Source organism: Camelus ferus, chromosome 12, assembly GCF_009834535.1.
Source record: "Camelus ferus isolate YT-003-E chromosome 12, BCGSAC_Cfer_1.0, whole genome shotgun sequence".
Lineage (NCBI taxonomy): Eukaryota > Metazoa > Chordata > Mammalia > Artiodactyla > Camelidae > Camelus > Camelus ferus.
In genome coordinates this window covers 9,671,846-9,687,500 of record NC_045707.1, presented here as the reverse complement: position 1 = coordinate 9,687,500, position 15,655 = coordinate 9,671,846, and the positions used below count along the sequence as shown (strand labels likewise).

At 53.0% G+C, this 15,655-nt stretch overlaps 1 protein-coding gene and 2 long non-coding RNA genes across 3 annotated transcripts in view; 1 reads left to right on the top strand and 2 right to left on the bottom strand.

The window, feature by feature from the left end:
- The window catches only part of PPARA (peroxisome proliferator activated receptor alpha), a 65,305-nt gene extending 58,072 nt beyond the window's left edge, over window positions 1-7,233 (bottom strand). Inside the window, 2 exon segments of the mRNA XM_032492464.1 lie at window positions 5,809-5,890; window positions 7,044-7,233. The gene's annotated coding sequence lies outside the window, so the exon portion shown is untranslated.
- Window positions 7,234-8,483: 1,250 nt separating this feature from the next.
- LOC116667552 lies at window positions 8,484-14,427 on the bottom strand. The gene is made up of 2 exons (XR_004324389.1): window positions 14,293-14,427; window positions 8,484-10,052 (listed from the first exon to the last, which is right to left on the bottom strand). It is a non-coding gene; the product is annotated as an uncharacterized LOC116667552 (long non-coding RNA).
- Window positions 10,052-15,626, top strand: LOC116667551. The gene is made up of 2 exons (XR_004324388.1): window positions 10,052-10,534; window positions 11,816-15,626. It is a non-coding gene; the product is annotated as an uncharacterized LOC116667551 (long non-coding RNA).
- Window positions 15,627-15,655: the final 29 nt, after the last annotated feature.

The following is a 15,655-nucleotide window of genomic DNA, read 5'->3' as shown; positions in this document are numbered from 1 at the left end:
TCAGTCCGTGACCCAGCCACAGCTGTATCTGCTTTTCTGGCTTTTTTTTTTTCCCTTCTAGATTCTTCTTTCTCTTAAGTCTTGTGCCTCTATTAGTATTAAAGATTATCTGCCGTCCTTGAATGTGGTTAAATATTCACTTTCACTTAGACTTCTGACCTAGACACTAAAAGCTGACTTTGTCAGATTCACCTAAGTAAAGAGAATGCAGCAGGGAAAAAGTCAATAATTTTTGGTTTCCGGAGTGAAAGAAAATACCCCGTTTTCTCTTCGTATATTGATATGCTGCTAGTCTTTACACGACACTCACGCACAAAGCTGGGACTTGGAAAGAATGGCCACAGCTCTTCACTGAAAGCTTCCCACGTAAACCTCCCTCCGTCACCAGCTGCTGTCACCCTCAGCCAGGAGCGTAACTTTCCTCTTTCAGTTCAACACACCAGCGCCGGGTCTGGACTCCCTGGCGGTTACAATCTTTGGTTTTCAGGCTGCTCCAGCGGAGGCCGGGCAGTCCTCCTCCAGCCACTGCTAGGGATGGGTCCTCCGTCTCCCCACCTGAGCGAGTGCAGGCGCCCCCGTCTTACCTTCTCCCCCGGGGCCAGAACCTTCTTACTCTGGCCCTGACAAACTCTCCAGGCACCAACATTTCCACCCCTACGTTCTGCAGTCATCACTTGTCACTCACATTCTTTTAACCCTGTCTGTGCTGGTCTTTTCGCTCAAGGAACAGCAGCCACCGATGCCTCTAAATATTCCATCCTTCACCTTTCTCTTCACGCCTCTTATTTTTCAAAGCCTTCTTCTTAGGTCAAGCTCTCGCCATCAACATGTCTGCACGACTGAACTTTGTTTTTTTCTTTTAACCATTCATCTCTTTCAGGACTCCTCACTGAATGCCACGGGTTGGGTTTATTTCTATGACTTGAGAGCTATGGTAAGAGCATGTCTTTCCTTCTGGAAAATGCTCTCAGCAAGTGGGTTTCTTTAAGGAAAAGAGGGAAATAAAGTCATTTTCTGAACTTCCATGCACTCTGGATTGCTTGCTGTGGACCATCAGGAGGACTCTGCAGAGATGGGGCAGAGGTCCCCTCGCCTTGACCAGGGGACGCAGTCTGCAACGTGTTGCAAAGTGGGAAGAAATAATAATTGTGACACTCAAGCAAAGTGCTCTCCCCACAAATCCTAGAACCCAAGGATGCCGTCAAGGTATCTGCCTGCTGGTTTTGTAAACAATTTCCACACACCGAGAGACGCTACTGTATTGAAACCAAATTTCAGATTTCTCTGAACAATGTTCCTTTTACACGTCATTCATGAGACTCCCATCCCTAGCACACAGTTAGACAAACAGAAATAGAAAGTGAGTGGACAGTGAATAAACGACACTAACCCACGTATCAAGCTGTCCCGTGGAACGAGCCAAAAAGAAATTACAGGCTAGAATGTATCGAATTTATTCATAATCCTACACAGAGGGGAACACCCTCTTTCTGCTGGCAGCCTAATAGATGTCAGCTTGTCCAGCAGGGAACGCTGCCTGAAAACGCTTCTAGAGATTCTTTGGGTAAAAAAAAATAATCCCATTTAACATATAGGGGATATTAGAAAACTTGATTTCAGATCGTCAAGATTTGATTGTCACTTAATCCTGCAATCCTGTATTTTACAAGCCATATTACTTCACTACAAATTTGCATTTCAATACGCAGGCAATGGGAGAGGACGCGCTCAGTGGTAGAGGGAAAGCTTAGCATGCCTGAGGTCCTGGGTTCAATCCCCAGTACCTCCATTTAAAAAAATCTTGTAAAAACAAATAAATAAACGGGCATGTGACACCTTCTTAGCCTACTTCAGAAAAGGGCATATATATACACATGTCAACCTCTAAGTAACCGGGTCTCTTTTACTAGAGCTTGGCAATTTGTCACCTCAGTGTGGTTATCACATAACCACAGACTTATTCAGTTACAAATGGCTGCAAGGAACTTGGTGCCTCACTCACTCTAAAATGGGGGGGGGGGGGGGAACTACAACATACTGTTTACGTAACTATATTATCAAACCCAACCTTTCCTACAAAGCTTCATAAACTTTGAGACCATCAGTCACTCTGTATTTGCTTCCCCAGCTCTCACTATTCAAGGTACTACTTTTTCAAAGGTTTATTTGTGGTCTCTTAACTTAAAAGTGTAGAAGCAAGCAGGTCAGAACAGAAACCACAGGTCTCTTTATTCACAGATCTCCTTAAGCAGAGCAAAATAAAAGCAGTCAGATGAGTGCTGCCTCCCGGAACACAGAAGACGTTAAATCAGTGCTTCCTCCAGTTTCTCCTGCATGTGCCTTTATCACCGCAGTTAGAGGGCCAGCGGGACCCTGGCCCTGTTAAGACAAACACTGCTCCCCTTCCCCCACTGAGTCAGTTACTTGGAATTGGAATCCACGATCTTGCAGGAAAAGGGCATTCTTCTCTGTCAGATTCTCAAGCCGTCTCAGACAAAGTCTATTTAATGCTTAATACCCCCCAACTCTAGTGATGATTCTGAATAGAATAATTTGAGCCGCAATCTTTACAACACCTCTGCGCTGGGAGCCACGCTTGCCTAGTGGCGATGGAAGGACAGGCTCTCGCTGCGGCAGATTCAAGGCAAGCTGCAAAATGCCTGAGGAAAATCCTCTTGCGGTGGGAGGCCCCCTGCTGCGCTGCTAGCGCCCCCCCCCCCGCCGCCCCCGCCAGCCAGCTCCCACCCCCATCTGAGGGCTGTAGAAAACATCCATCGATTAGCACTTGTTGAACTAAATTCTATTAATCCCTTATCTGGTCAATGAGCAGTCATCCCTCGGCATCCTCACGGGATGCGTTCCAGGACCCCCGCCCTCGGGTACCAGAATCTGCAGGTGCTCACATCCCTTATATAAAATGGTGTGGTATCTGCATATAACCCACGTGCACCCTTTGTATATTTTAAATCGTCTCTAGATTACTTATAATACCTAACATACAGGCTATGTCAATAGTTGTAAATACAGTGTAAATGCTATGTAAGCAATTATTGGTGTGCGGCAAATTCAAGTTTTGCTTTTTGGAACTTTCTGGAATATTTTTCCCCCTGCATATTTTCGGTCAGTTGAATTGGTGGATACAGAACCTGCGGATGTGGGGGATGGGGTAAGCCACTCCTAGGTATACAGGACCAGCAAGGCAGCGATGAGTAAGACTTACTCCGCTCTTATCAAGGTCGACTCCATGGGGAAAGAGACATGGGTAGCACTGAGGAGCAGCCCTAGCTGGGGAAGATCTCATCCAGCCTGCGTTTCCACAGACCCTCCAAGGATGAGGAACAACTGTTTTCACGGTCTAGGTGTACCGGAGTGAGGACCGATGCTAAGTACATCACCATCAAAACTTGAGGGCATAGCCACAGACAGAGAAAACACAAACCACTCATGACAGTTTCATTCCTACTAGGGTAGGACTACGGTTTACCTACCCAAAAATGAAAAAAAAAAAAAAGTATATATATGCAGGGTCGAGGGGATGCGTTTCTTTCCGAAAGCCTTTGGAAACTCACAAAATGGTCAGAGCAAACAGAGTTCAGGTACCAGACCCGGCTCAGGGAGAGCAGGCAGTGCAGTGTGACACTGCCTGCGCTGACGACGGTTTTTTACATTTTACAAAGAATCTTCATGTGAGCCACCACTTTTGAGCCTCCCAATCCTTCAGAGAGGTGGATCGGAGAGGAACTCCATTATGCACAGAGAAAACAGCCTTTAGAGAGGTGGACAAAGATGGCGAGGTCTGGCAGGTGGCCTCGAAGGGATGAGAATCAAATCTCACGAAGACCCAGTGCCTTTTCCACTATGTCAAGCTGCTTCCCTGATGGAAAGCAAAACACTCCAATCCTCTTTCTTGTACTGTATGCTGACCTCAAAACAAATGCAGCTCAACCACTGAAATAACTATAATAGGTCTGACTCGTGAGGAGCAAATTTTTCACCTTTTGATGTGCATACACTCTTCCACAAGATGCTAATTAAGTGCTCTAGAAGAAAAGAAGGAACATGACTCCAAACACCGAGCACATCAGACGAGGTTATGTCTGTTACCCACAGGACAGGTCGCTACAGGAAAGTGAAGGAAATACTTGGGAGAATAAATGAGTTCTCTTGAATACAGTCCTCTGGGACACCTAGGGCTCTTCCTGCTTGGTTCTTAAAACTATCCTAACACCAAGTTGGAAATTAAAATTCCTTGCCCGATTTACCCTAACCACATGGCCTTAGAGGAGAGCTAACTTGTTCTATGTAATTAATACGGTAGAAATAAAAGATCCAGCAAATGTCTGTCCTACAGACAGAAACTATATCATTATTTGAAATGTCTATGAAACATATAGAGTCTGTGACTCTAAACCAAGCTGCCAAGGACAGAAATAAAAACAGGGGCCCTCAAATCCCAAAAGAAGCAGAAATTATGCAGGCCTCTAACTGCATCCTCTAACTGCAATGCAAAAAATTATTACAATCGTTCACCAAAACCTCTGGTCACTTGGAAATTAAGACACTCATTCTATTTGCCATGAAGAATACATCACACACAGACTGAGAGAGGAAACAGAACTTGGCATGTTTGAAATCTGTTTACAGTAAGCAAAGAAACATTTTAATAAAAGTTTTTTTTTAAAGCTATTACTTAAAGAATCCTTATTATAAAAACACAGATGTTCACAGACAACATGCAAGAAAAAAACCCACTGGCTACCAATCATTACACAACAAGGTGTCGTGGCAAAAATATTTCCCTTTCTGCACTCCAGGTTCATCTTCTTTTAGATTCTGGTAAACATTATCTTCATGAGCAGATCTGTGGTTGTTGCCTGGCTCAATTCTGAGCACAACAGCCCACAGCAGCTAGTCAGTAAACAGTTCTAGAATAAATGAGTTTTTAAATTTATATATATATATATAAAAGGACTGGCCTAATAATCACTGTATCTAAACACAATAAAATATCATATGGACATTTAAAATGATAAGACACAAACACATTTATTCACATGGAAAGGTTTTTCATAACCTAACAGTCAATAAGCAGATCACACAATAGTTATATAGAAGAAACGTTTTTTTCCTCCCTCCCTCCCATTCTCTCTCCCACATACACATACTATGTTTAAAAATCTGTTTTACAAGTTGGACAAACATGAGCTAGTAAAAAGAACTATTTTATGATTACGGAGTAATTTTTATGTCTTAAGACGTGAAAAGAGGGAAATAATTTTTTTCTATCATCAATTAATTAGCTGTTGCTTCAAAGTTGTAGAGAATTTTGTCAAGCTCACTGCCTGGCCCTTCACACAGTGACCACGCAGCCAGACCACCTGCGTGCTTCTCTAGGGTTCCACTGTCCTGGCTGAGGGCAGTTCTAGACCAGACCTGCTAGCTCAGAAGGCCACTTGCTTGCTATTCAAATTGGAATTAAAACAGCTAAGAGATGGCTCTTCACTTCTCAAGTGTCTGTAACTTAAGTGTCTGTTAAATAAAAACATTTCTCACAGTTATATTAACTGGTTTTAAATCACATGGAACCAGCCTGCCAGAAAGAAGTGCCCAGTGACATTGACGCCATAAAGTTTTCAGAACTTAAAAGAGAATCTATCCTCAATTCATCTGACTTTCGAAGAAATGAAAATATACCTAACATTGCATCACAAAGTAATAATTAACCCCCAGTGCTAGTCTGTAGGGCAATGGAAGCAGCACTTAAACACTGCAGTCTGGAAAAATGAGTAAATCGAACCTTCCGTTTACCTGTGATGACAGCGTCTTGGTTCTGGGCTTGTCTTGCCACGAACTGTTACTTCACAGAAGAGGCAGGGCCTTTCACTGCAGCCTTGGCAGTAAGAAGGTAAAGGAGGAAATGATTACGATATGTCCTCTGGATTCTCCCCAACTCTCCACCACCTTGGAAGAGGAAAGTCACTCTGACCCTGCTTTTTCAACGGCCATAGTGTGGTGGGGTCGTCCCCAGGAGACCCTGCACCCTCGCTCCCCTCCCGGCCCGGCCCACACCGCTTCCCAAGCAGCCCTGGGAGAGGAGGGGGCTCGCTGGTTCGCGGAGAGGTGGTTGGCACCGGGGTGGGCACGCAGCCCCGAACGTTCCGGAGCGCCCCACGAACTCCAACACATTATACAACTGCAGACTTTTCTTAGAAAGAACCTTGACATTTGGGGCACGGAGTCCAGCCTTTAAACTGAGAAAGGCGAGGGAAGCACGGCCGTGCAGTTGTTCCCTGTTAGTCTGGGGAAGGCGTGCGGCAGAACCGACCCTCCGGACTTCCGCCAGCACCAAGCTGCGCAGCCGGGGACTTGGGGAGACTTGTGCGCCGACGCCCCGCGCCGGACGCGAGGGCCCCGGGCTTGGAAGGAAGTCCCGTGGCGGAGACTGCCCTGGGCTCGCCCGGCCCGGCCCGGCCCGTCTGGGTCGCCCGACTGCGCTCAGGCGCAAAGTGGGGAAGTTCCTCAAAGGTGAACTAACCCGCGTGTGAGTCTCTCCCGTCGGATCCTAACCGCCCCGCGCACGGCCCGGAGGGTCGGTCTGTCGGGGCCTCCGGCCACCTCGCCTATGGGATCCCCGTAGGTCTCGGGAAACGCCCCCCCGTCGCCGACGCCCAAACTCGACCACGCTGAAGGAAGGGTGCGCCCGATGCCCCTGCCTGGTGGGCCTTCTCTCCGGGCGACAACCTGAGGACCCCAATGTCTCTGAGGTCCCTGGCCTCCACCTCTGCCCAGCCCCCAGCCCCACCGACAGCTGCGGAAGCCGGAGCTCGGGGCAGGCCCTGGACGCTCGTAGGGAGGCCGAGCAAGGGGCGGCCCCCTGGGCCCCGGGATCCCCCTCAAGAGCCGGTCGCAAGCGCCCTCGCCCCGCGCCCCTGGGCCCCGCGCATGCGCCGCCGGGCCCCTCCCCGTCCGCCGCCGCTCTGGGTCGCGAGACGGGGGAAGTCCCGGCCGCAGACCCCTGAGTGCGCCCGCCCGCCCCCTGGCACCTGGAGCCGCAGTCCGCCGCCTGCCTGTCCGCCGGGCGAGCTCGCGGAGGGAGGCGGCGCCGGGCAGGGCGCTAGCGGCCGCCTCCGCCCCCGCCGCCCGCTGCCCCCGCCGTGGGGCCGCCGCGTCCCCAGCCCATGCCCGGCGCCGCCTCCCCGCGTCCGTGCCAGCCGCGCCCCAGCGGCACGCGCCGCCCCTTTGCCCCCGCTCGGGCCGGGTAGCTGCTGCGGCTCGCGCGGGTGGCCGGCCAGGAAGCCCCGCCCCCGGGCCCGCCCCGCGTGGGACACACCCCCCGGGTGGCGGCGCCCGATTGGATGCCCGCGGGGCGGGGTGGGGCCCCTCTCAGCGGCTCCCACCTCCTTCCCCGCAGCCACTGCACCAGTGGGGAAACTGAGGCGGGGGAGGCGGAGGGACTGCCGGGCGTGGGCACAGAGCCGCGATGGCACACCGCGTGCGGCTGGGCGTCGGCGCATGTCCGGCCCCGCGCCTACGGGACGGGTGGAGATTCCCGCCTGGCGCCCAGGCCCCTCCTCCTCTGGGCTTTGCGGGTCTGTGCAATGAACTGGTCTAGACCCGGGGCAGAGGCGCGGGTGACCTCGAGTCTCGGGGTAGCGTGGAGGGCGGGGCGAGAGGGGAAGGACCTTGTCCCGGGGACCTCAGGATGCAAAAGGAGAATGGGAACGCAAGCTGGGAGGACATGGACGCATCAACAGGTGGCGGAGTTGCCAGGGCGGGTGAGGCGGGCGAGGGACACAGAAAGGTGAAGGGCAACCAGGCCGGGTGCCGCGAGTCGCTGCCAACTGCGACCAACCGCCCCCCGCCCCACCCCCTGCTGTGGAGAGCCGTGCCCATCCCCCCGTGCGTCGAGGGTGAGGGACTGACTTTGCGCCCAGCTAAGGCGCTGGGCTTCTGCCAGCGCAGGGGGGAGGTCGCGGCCCGGCAGCCAATGGCGAGGAGCAAAAGGAAAAGCTGCAAAGCGGCTTTGTTTGCGCGGTGACGCCCGAGCTCCCCGCGAGGAATGCAAAACCCCCGGTGCCAGCGCATCAGGACGCCCCTCCTTTGGGAACGAAATGTGTGCTATGCCAACCCTGCTCCTTGCCCTCCCGCTGCTCCTGCCACTGTTCTATTTGTAGCAGCGAGCGCCCAGGAGGACCTACTCAGGGCAGGAAATGCAGCACTAAACAAATCCCCGCATTACACAGAGACACTGGAGACCTGGCAGTACCTGGCCTTTCACAGAGGTCTTCAACTCACCCTGTTGATTGGTCCCATACCTGTGGTGAACTTCGCCCCAACCTGCAGACACCCACATAATCTTCCCACTAACTCACCGAGAAGCCCAACTTTCATTGCACATAATGTATAGCAAGGGACAATTTTTGTGTTATGTTTCAGAGTTTACAAAGTGATCTGTGTACATTATATCCTGGATATCTCATAGGTCGGGCAGGCAACAGTGTTTTTTATTCATGCAGCTAGGGCTGGAATGTGCTGGGTGTCATGGATACAGAAGCTTAGGGAGCTGACCACAGGCTGCCCATACTGAGATCTTGTCCTCATGAGGACATCCAGGCTCCGAGATGTCTCCTGACATACTCCAGATCCCAGGCTATCAGGAACCAAGGGTCCAGGCAGGAGTGTTGACTTCTTTTCCCAGATGCACTGTGATGGTTGACCATAATCCCAGTTCAGCTGGGCAGTTGGAAAGATCTGGGAGAAATTGTTTTGAATGAGGACAAAGGAAGCTGCGTAGAGTTCAGCCGAGTAGTGTGCACATCCAGCAGACATAGAGAAATGATGTTCTTCGGGCTCCAAGGTTTTAGGGAGAGAAAACTTTTTCATGCATGTGACGAATGTTGTCACCTTTGAACAAAGGCTCTCAGCCAGTCCCTTGCCTCCCTCTCCCCAGGTAGAAAGTGGAAGGGTGCTCCGGGCTTTTCTCACGGGAGGATCCATGAAACAGATTAGTACATGCTGCCCCCAGGGGACCGTGGGTTCCTGTTTACCTTGAGCAGACTTCTCTTGGCCATGAGAAAGCTGTCACGCCCAGCAGAGGGGAAACTTCCCAAAGGACAAACCCCTCCCCGCCCACAGCTCCTGAAAGTTCCTCTCTCTCCTCCCCTCCCTCCTTGCCTTCCCCAGCATTGATGGAGCGTGGGCAACACAACAGCACGTAGGCAGCCTCCTGTGCAGGGACTGAGAACTTTGTAACTCCGGGGACAAGTTAGTTCTCTTGAATACGCATCTGAGTATCACCGGAGTTCCTCTTTGCAGACTTGGGAGACACTTGGAGCGTTTAGGGGGCCGTGCATCTTAGTTCACAGCTTCCATTTATTGGGTGCTGATGCTGTTTCAGGTTCTGTTTCGTGTTTTCTAATCTTGAAGGTGTTTGGAGAAATTATTATTATTATGCCCACACTGGAATAGGGACCCTGAGGCACAGTGGCCCCCCTATGCCCTGTACCAGGTCACACTGGCAAGTTGCAGAGCTCAGGGTGGGAAGTGGGTCCGTGGTGCTCACAGCTGCCCTGCTGAGCCACTCCTGGATATACCCACATGCCCAGTCTCACCAGAGCATCCAGGGCTGTCTCTCGGTCTCCAAAGGAGAATCAGGGAGCTGGGACATTCAGAGGAGGGGAAAGGGGGCAGCAGGATGAGGCTCCTGCCACTAGACACCAGGCAGTGGTTAGACCTTGAATGTGTAAGCAGGTGATGTTGGCCATCTGCTCAGAGGCTGGCCCTGACCCCTGCTGGGGTGAAGCATCTCCCACGGGTCTGGGGTCCAGGCCTTAGACAGGAGTCTGTCTGTTTGCCCTGCAGTTTGGATAAGCTCTTTTCCAGGAACTGTCCAAAGCCTCTGCAGGTCACTTGTTTGCCCTTTGCTGATCTGCCTCCCGATGGGACAGAGTGTGTGCTTCCGGGATGTCATCAGCCAGGGCAGTGGCCTCTGATCTCCTGGCAGCGTGGCTTCAGGTCAGGTGGTGGAAGTCAGCAGGGGCAGGAGACACAGACTGAGAAAGGGAGAGTTTACCGTCAGCAAGTCTAGAGCTGCTCCGTGGCCCACGGCTGGACCTCGGCAGAGGCCACCCAGGGTGCACTGCTGCCATCCTAGTATCGACGGCAGGACCTCAGGGGTCCACGTAACAAAGTCTTGCCACATTTAGGCATGGACCCTAAACTCACCATGGCCCCACAGAGCAGCTGGGTTCATCCTAGTTTTGCAGAGTTGGAAACAGAGGGAACAACAGCCCTTGGCTGAGCTCTCCAAGATGGTGCAAGAACTGGACCCTCAGAGTCCAGGCCCGTCTACCCTCCACAGCAGCCCCAGGTAACCCCGTGGGTTGGCAGTGGGGCCTCTCCTGGCCTGATACCCCGGCAGTCTCTGGGAGACCCAGAAGCACACCGTTAAGGGTCAGTCTTGGCCCCGGCACCCCAGGAGGGCGGCGGCGGCGTGCACAGAAGCCTGTGGCAGGAGAAGGAAGCCACATTCAAGGTGAGAGTGCAAATGGCACAAGACAGGCAGAGGTGGGCAGTGACTGATGGCCCCGTGGGGAGTTTGGCTTGACCCCAGACCAGTAACAAAGAAAACATGATACATGTGAATCGGTTGTCATTACTGAGGCAGAGGTGGTGGTGGTGCTGGGTAAACTGTGCCCTTACTGGAAGTCTGCAGGGTCTGGAACCTTCTGCAGGCCCAGCCACGGTCTCTCTCCTGGACACCAGGCCGCTTTGGTGAGCAGCCTGTCCCTGGCCTAAGTTTACAGACTGGCTTTGCAACAGGCTCCACCTGACGTGGGTCTCCGTTTCTAATGCTTGTGTCTGTCGTTCTTGAGAAGTCCAAGGCAGCCCGCCCACAGCAGTGCTGCCCCCCACACCTTCCCTCCCAAGAGTCAGCATGTGCTCTTCCATCCCGGGTGACTCAAGCTCCCTGAGGTGGGCTGGGTCGTTGGTGTCTTTTGTCCAGTTCAGAGCGTGGCCTTGGAGCTTCAGAACCTAGTGTGGCCTGGCAGGTGAGACTCGCATGGTAAAGCTGACGTATAGATGAATTTGGTCAATAAAGGACATTCTGCTCTGCTAGAGATGGGGTTCACAATTATCTGCCCCGGGTAGGGGTCCCTGCTGTGAACTGCATTGCTGTGGGAGGGCGAGGTTGAGGGCCCTGCAGAGATGAGGCAGGTGTGCTGACCCACGAATGCATGATGAGTGTGATATAGGTGTCATTGCCTCTACCTGGGACACCCCCCAACTTCCTCATGAAATTAGTGGACAGAACCTGGGATTTGGAGTCAGACCTGGATCCAGGACCCTGCTCTGCCTTTCGCTCACACTGTAACCTTGAACAAACGACTTGACCTCCTACCTGAACTTCCTCATCAACCAAAAGGGGTGGCAACGCTGACCTCCATGAGCTCTAGGTTGAGAATTAGGAAGGATCGTGTAGGAAGTGCAGAGACAAGACCTGCTAGGCGGGTCACCTTTGAGACTTGGTGACCACTTGCCTGAGGGCTCTGCCAAGGGTCACCTCCTCCAGAAAGCCTGTCTGGCATCCATCCCACCCACAAAGCCGCCTTCTTCCCTGTGTTGCCACCCCCCACCCCAACCCAGGGCTCTTGTCGAGTTCAGGCCTGTCGCTCCAGCCCCGCTCCCCTGCCTGCCTCGTTGCTCAGAGTAGCTGATGTGATGGAGGCCTCGAACCTCTCGGACACCAGGTGAGTGTCTGTTACTTGCTCCCCAGCTCAATCTTCAGATCTAGGCCAGTCTCTGCCTTTTACAGAAAAGCCCGCCAGCCAGTCAAGCCCGCGCAGCCTGCGGACCCCCGGCCTCTGAGACATCAGTGCGAGGGAACTGCCAGCGCGTTCTGCCAGCATCTCCGGGCCTTAGATTTCACTCATATGAGGAAGCGGACTGTGGACCCCGGTCCCCTAAAGGGACAGGCCACATTTGACAGAGTGTTCCTGGTCTGTGGCAAAAGCCGCAAAAGAACTTTGCAGAGTGTTTTCTGCAGGGCTGCATCTAGTCGATTTAAAGAAATACCCTTTTTTCTCCCCGGGTGTGTCCTTTACACTGTTTGGTTGTTGTTGAAAATGCCTTTTCTTATTAAAAATGTCTCGGATGAGGTGTCGATAGGGACGGTGTGTTCTGACTTGGCACCCCGGATCTGTCGCCGAACTTGTGTAAAATGTTGGTTTGTGAGCCCGAAGTCCAGGCTGCACTGGCCCAGGCGAGCAGTGTTTACTGATAAACACAGCCCATTGCAAAGGCCTCCTGACGTGTTCCCAGCCCGCGTGCCCAGCTCCCTCCTCCAGGTCGACTTACGGTATTTATTTTCACGGCAACACTTCGGCTTGCGCTGAGACTTGCAGCCTGAAGTGTCAAATCCTCCGTGAGGGCCTGATTTTGATCTTTGATAAAATGCGGGAGCAGGGTGTGGGCAGGCGTTACACCCACTCGGGGCCCCAGCTCACATGCCGTCGGGTACCCTTGGAGCGGGGCCAGGCCCCGGGGATGAGCGTTCCCTCTGCCTGGGAGCCTGAGGCGTGCAGGGGAGGGAGTCGGTTGGAGCAGGAGGGAAGCTGAAATCTACACAATACACCAAGGCAATCAACGCTGGAACCCTCTAGAAGGTGCCAGTGGCATGAGGCAGAAGGCCGTGGGACCGGCACCCTGGCAGGCAGGGTCCTTAGATGGCTGGTGGGAAAGACAGACTGGGGGACTGTCACTTCGCTTCTCTAAGAGGAAACCTTAGGTCAATCAAATTTCTGGGCAAGCGCCAGTGCTCGGTTTGATTTGAAAACATCCCCATCCCCATCCCTCCTCCAAAAAAGGATCTAGTAATCACTGAGCAACGCTGAGACCTGAGTTGCTGCTCTCCCAGCGTGACACCTCCCCGGCGACCCCAGCCCTGACTTCCTCCGGGAGAGCAAGGTGGTCTGTGCCCCCTTGGGTCCGACTCCCTGGCCGCCAGCCCCATGCAAGGGAGAGTCCCCGCTTAGCTGCCTCACACTTTGACTTCCGTCCTCACATGTCCCTCCCTCACAAGGTCAAGGCCCAGCCTTTCCAGATTGGCACAGGCCGTCAGGACAGAAGTGGCTGCAGCGCCAAGTCCCTGCTCCTGCTGGAGGTTCTCCGTGGTCTTGGCCACTCTTAGAGGCTTTGAACATCATTTTTAAAATAACTTTTTCAGCCCAAACTTTTACTTGTTTCCGAAAAGGGAGTCGGTCCAAATAGCCTGGTCTGCTGCTCCTGGACACAGACGCTTGAGCCATTAGCTCAGTTGTCAGTGACATTATTTGTCTTTTGGTCTGGACGTTCAACAGCTCGAAGACTGGGCCTGTCCGTCCCTCTCCACGTGTCCCCACTGCGCCTGGGTGTGGGGGGCGGGGCAGGTGCTAACTAACCAGGGATTTTTGAGCAGGTCCCTTCAGGGTGCTGTTGATCCAGGGGAAAGCGGGTCCCTGCCCTCTTCCTGGGCAGGGGGCCGGGTGCCTGGGGTGTTCATTGGTGGTGTGTCCCCTGGACACAGGGCAGTTGTGCTCAGTGCTGCTCAGCCCCAAACAGCTCTGCAAGCAGCTGTGGCCTCGCTGCTCCCAGCTGTGGAAACTGAGGCTGAGAGCCTGCCCCATCGCCCTGACCCTCATACCTGGAGCTGCAGGCCTGGGCCCGGGGCCGCTCGGCCTGGCTCACGTGTTCTTGCTTTTTCCACTCTGCCTACCACTCCCCTCCCGGGCTCCGTGACCTTGGACAGCCACGACCGCCCCGCCTCTGTTCCCAGCTGTAAACTGAGAGGCTGGGCTGGCTCATCTCAGACGTCCCTGGCCAGCTCGGGATTCTGCACCGTGCTCGGGGTATGACTGTGACAGGCCCCTAGGAGCCAGCTGCCAGCGGCCACGAGGGAGGCATTTTTTCTGGCCTCTCTGGGGGAAAGCAGACACGTGACTGCTAAGGCTGAGCACTTGTGTGAATTATGCCTGGCTTCTCGTGCTCTGTGCTTTGGAAGTGTGTTCAGGACCAGCCTCCAGGCTTGGGACGGGCCGCCTGGTGTGTGGCCTGGCGGGGGGAAATCAGCTCCTCTTCTTAGGCTGGAACCTCCCAGGCCAAGGTTGATCAGCTGAAAGTTACTCCCCTCTGCTTCTGCAAACACACAGCGGACAGAATGCTCAGTGTCCCATCTCAAGCCCATACCAGGGAGGGGACACTCACTAGCCCTTCCTTCCCTCCAACTTGCCCTCCCAGTGACTCTTCCAGCCTTACCTGCTGCTTTGGTCTAAAAATACACTCTGGCATCTTGTTGGAAACCAGTGGAGGCGATCGATCCAGCCAATTAGAGGAAGAAGTTACAGGATGGGGCACGCTTGGGCAAATAAACAGAACAGCAGGAACCCAGGCTGGCTGCCCCATGTATCCTCCACTCACGCACCAGGATGTTAGGGAAACAGAAGGCCGGCTCCCAGCCGGACCTGGGCCTCCTCGCCCAGTCACTGCTGCCCCTTTTGGAAGGGAGCCCAAGAAGTCAGCTGGGGAAGGGCCTCTTGGCAGGACCTGAGGTCCAACTGGAGCTTTCTAGACTGGGGGATTTCTTAAGGGCAGGATCCCATGGAATGCTAGGCTCCTAGGGCCAGGCACAGCCTTGAAAGAAAGGCTCAGGCAGCCATGTGGGTGACCTGGGGTTCATCCCTGAGAGAGGCTCCCTGTCCCCATCACCCATTTTGTTTGGGGAGCAGAGCCAAGCTAAGAGTCTGAGCTCTTACCCCAGCTCTGCTGGGCAAACTTGGCCAATTGCCTTGCCTCTCAGCTCCTCAGTGTCTTTGTGGGGAGAATTAAGGCTGTCCTTGGAAGGTCACTGTCAGGGTCAAGGGTAATGAAGATCAGCATGGCCCAAGTCAGCAAGCTGCAGGCCCCTGACTCTTCCCCAAGCTGCTGCTCCAGCCCTTCGGCTGGGCCCTCACTTCCCTTACCCACCAGCCGCCAGGCTCTGTCCTGCCTGCACAGCCCACCGACTCGCCACAACCCTGCTCTCCTGGCAGACTGTCAGGCCTGGGCAGAGCCCCTGGGCCTCACACCTGGGGACAGCCTCTCTCTCCAGCCTCTCTACTTGCAATCCACCACACCTGCCTTGCTTTAGCTTCAGCGGGTCATCTCCTCCTACCACTTCCGTTCTTCCTTTAAGGTACCACCTCTTCCAGGAAGGCCTCCCAGATCTCCCCTCTCTGGGCTGTGTTCCTTTTCTGAACACCTTCAGCCTCAGTGCCTCAGCTGATCTCTCTGTGTTATACTAGTCTGCTAGTCTGTCTCCCTCACTAGACTGGAAGATTTTTTGGGATTAGAATCTTATCTGAGATTATGAGTAACGATAACAACAGAAATGAACTTTGAAAAAAAATCCCTTAAACATTTTTTTTACATCCTGCATGTTCAGATTTAACCATGCCTAGTGACTTTGTGCTGAAACCTTTCACTAGTGATTGCTTTTATTCATACTGAAATGTTATTTTATAGTGAAGTATATCACAAATGTATTCTATAATTTTGCTTATTTTTGTTACGAGGCATATATCATTATATTTAAATAAATGATTTTTAATGTAGTAATTTTTTAAAGATGCATTTATTTAAT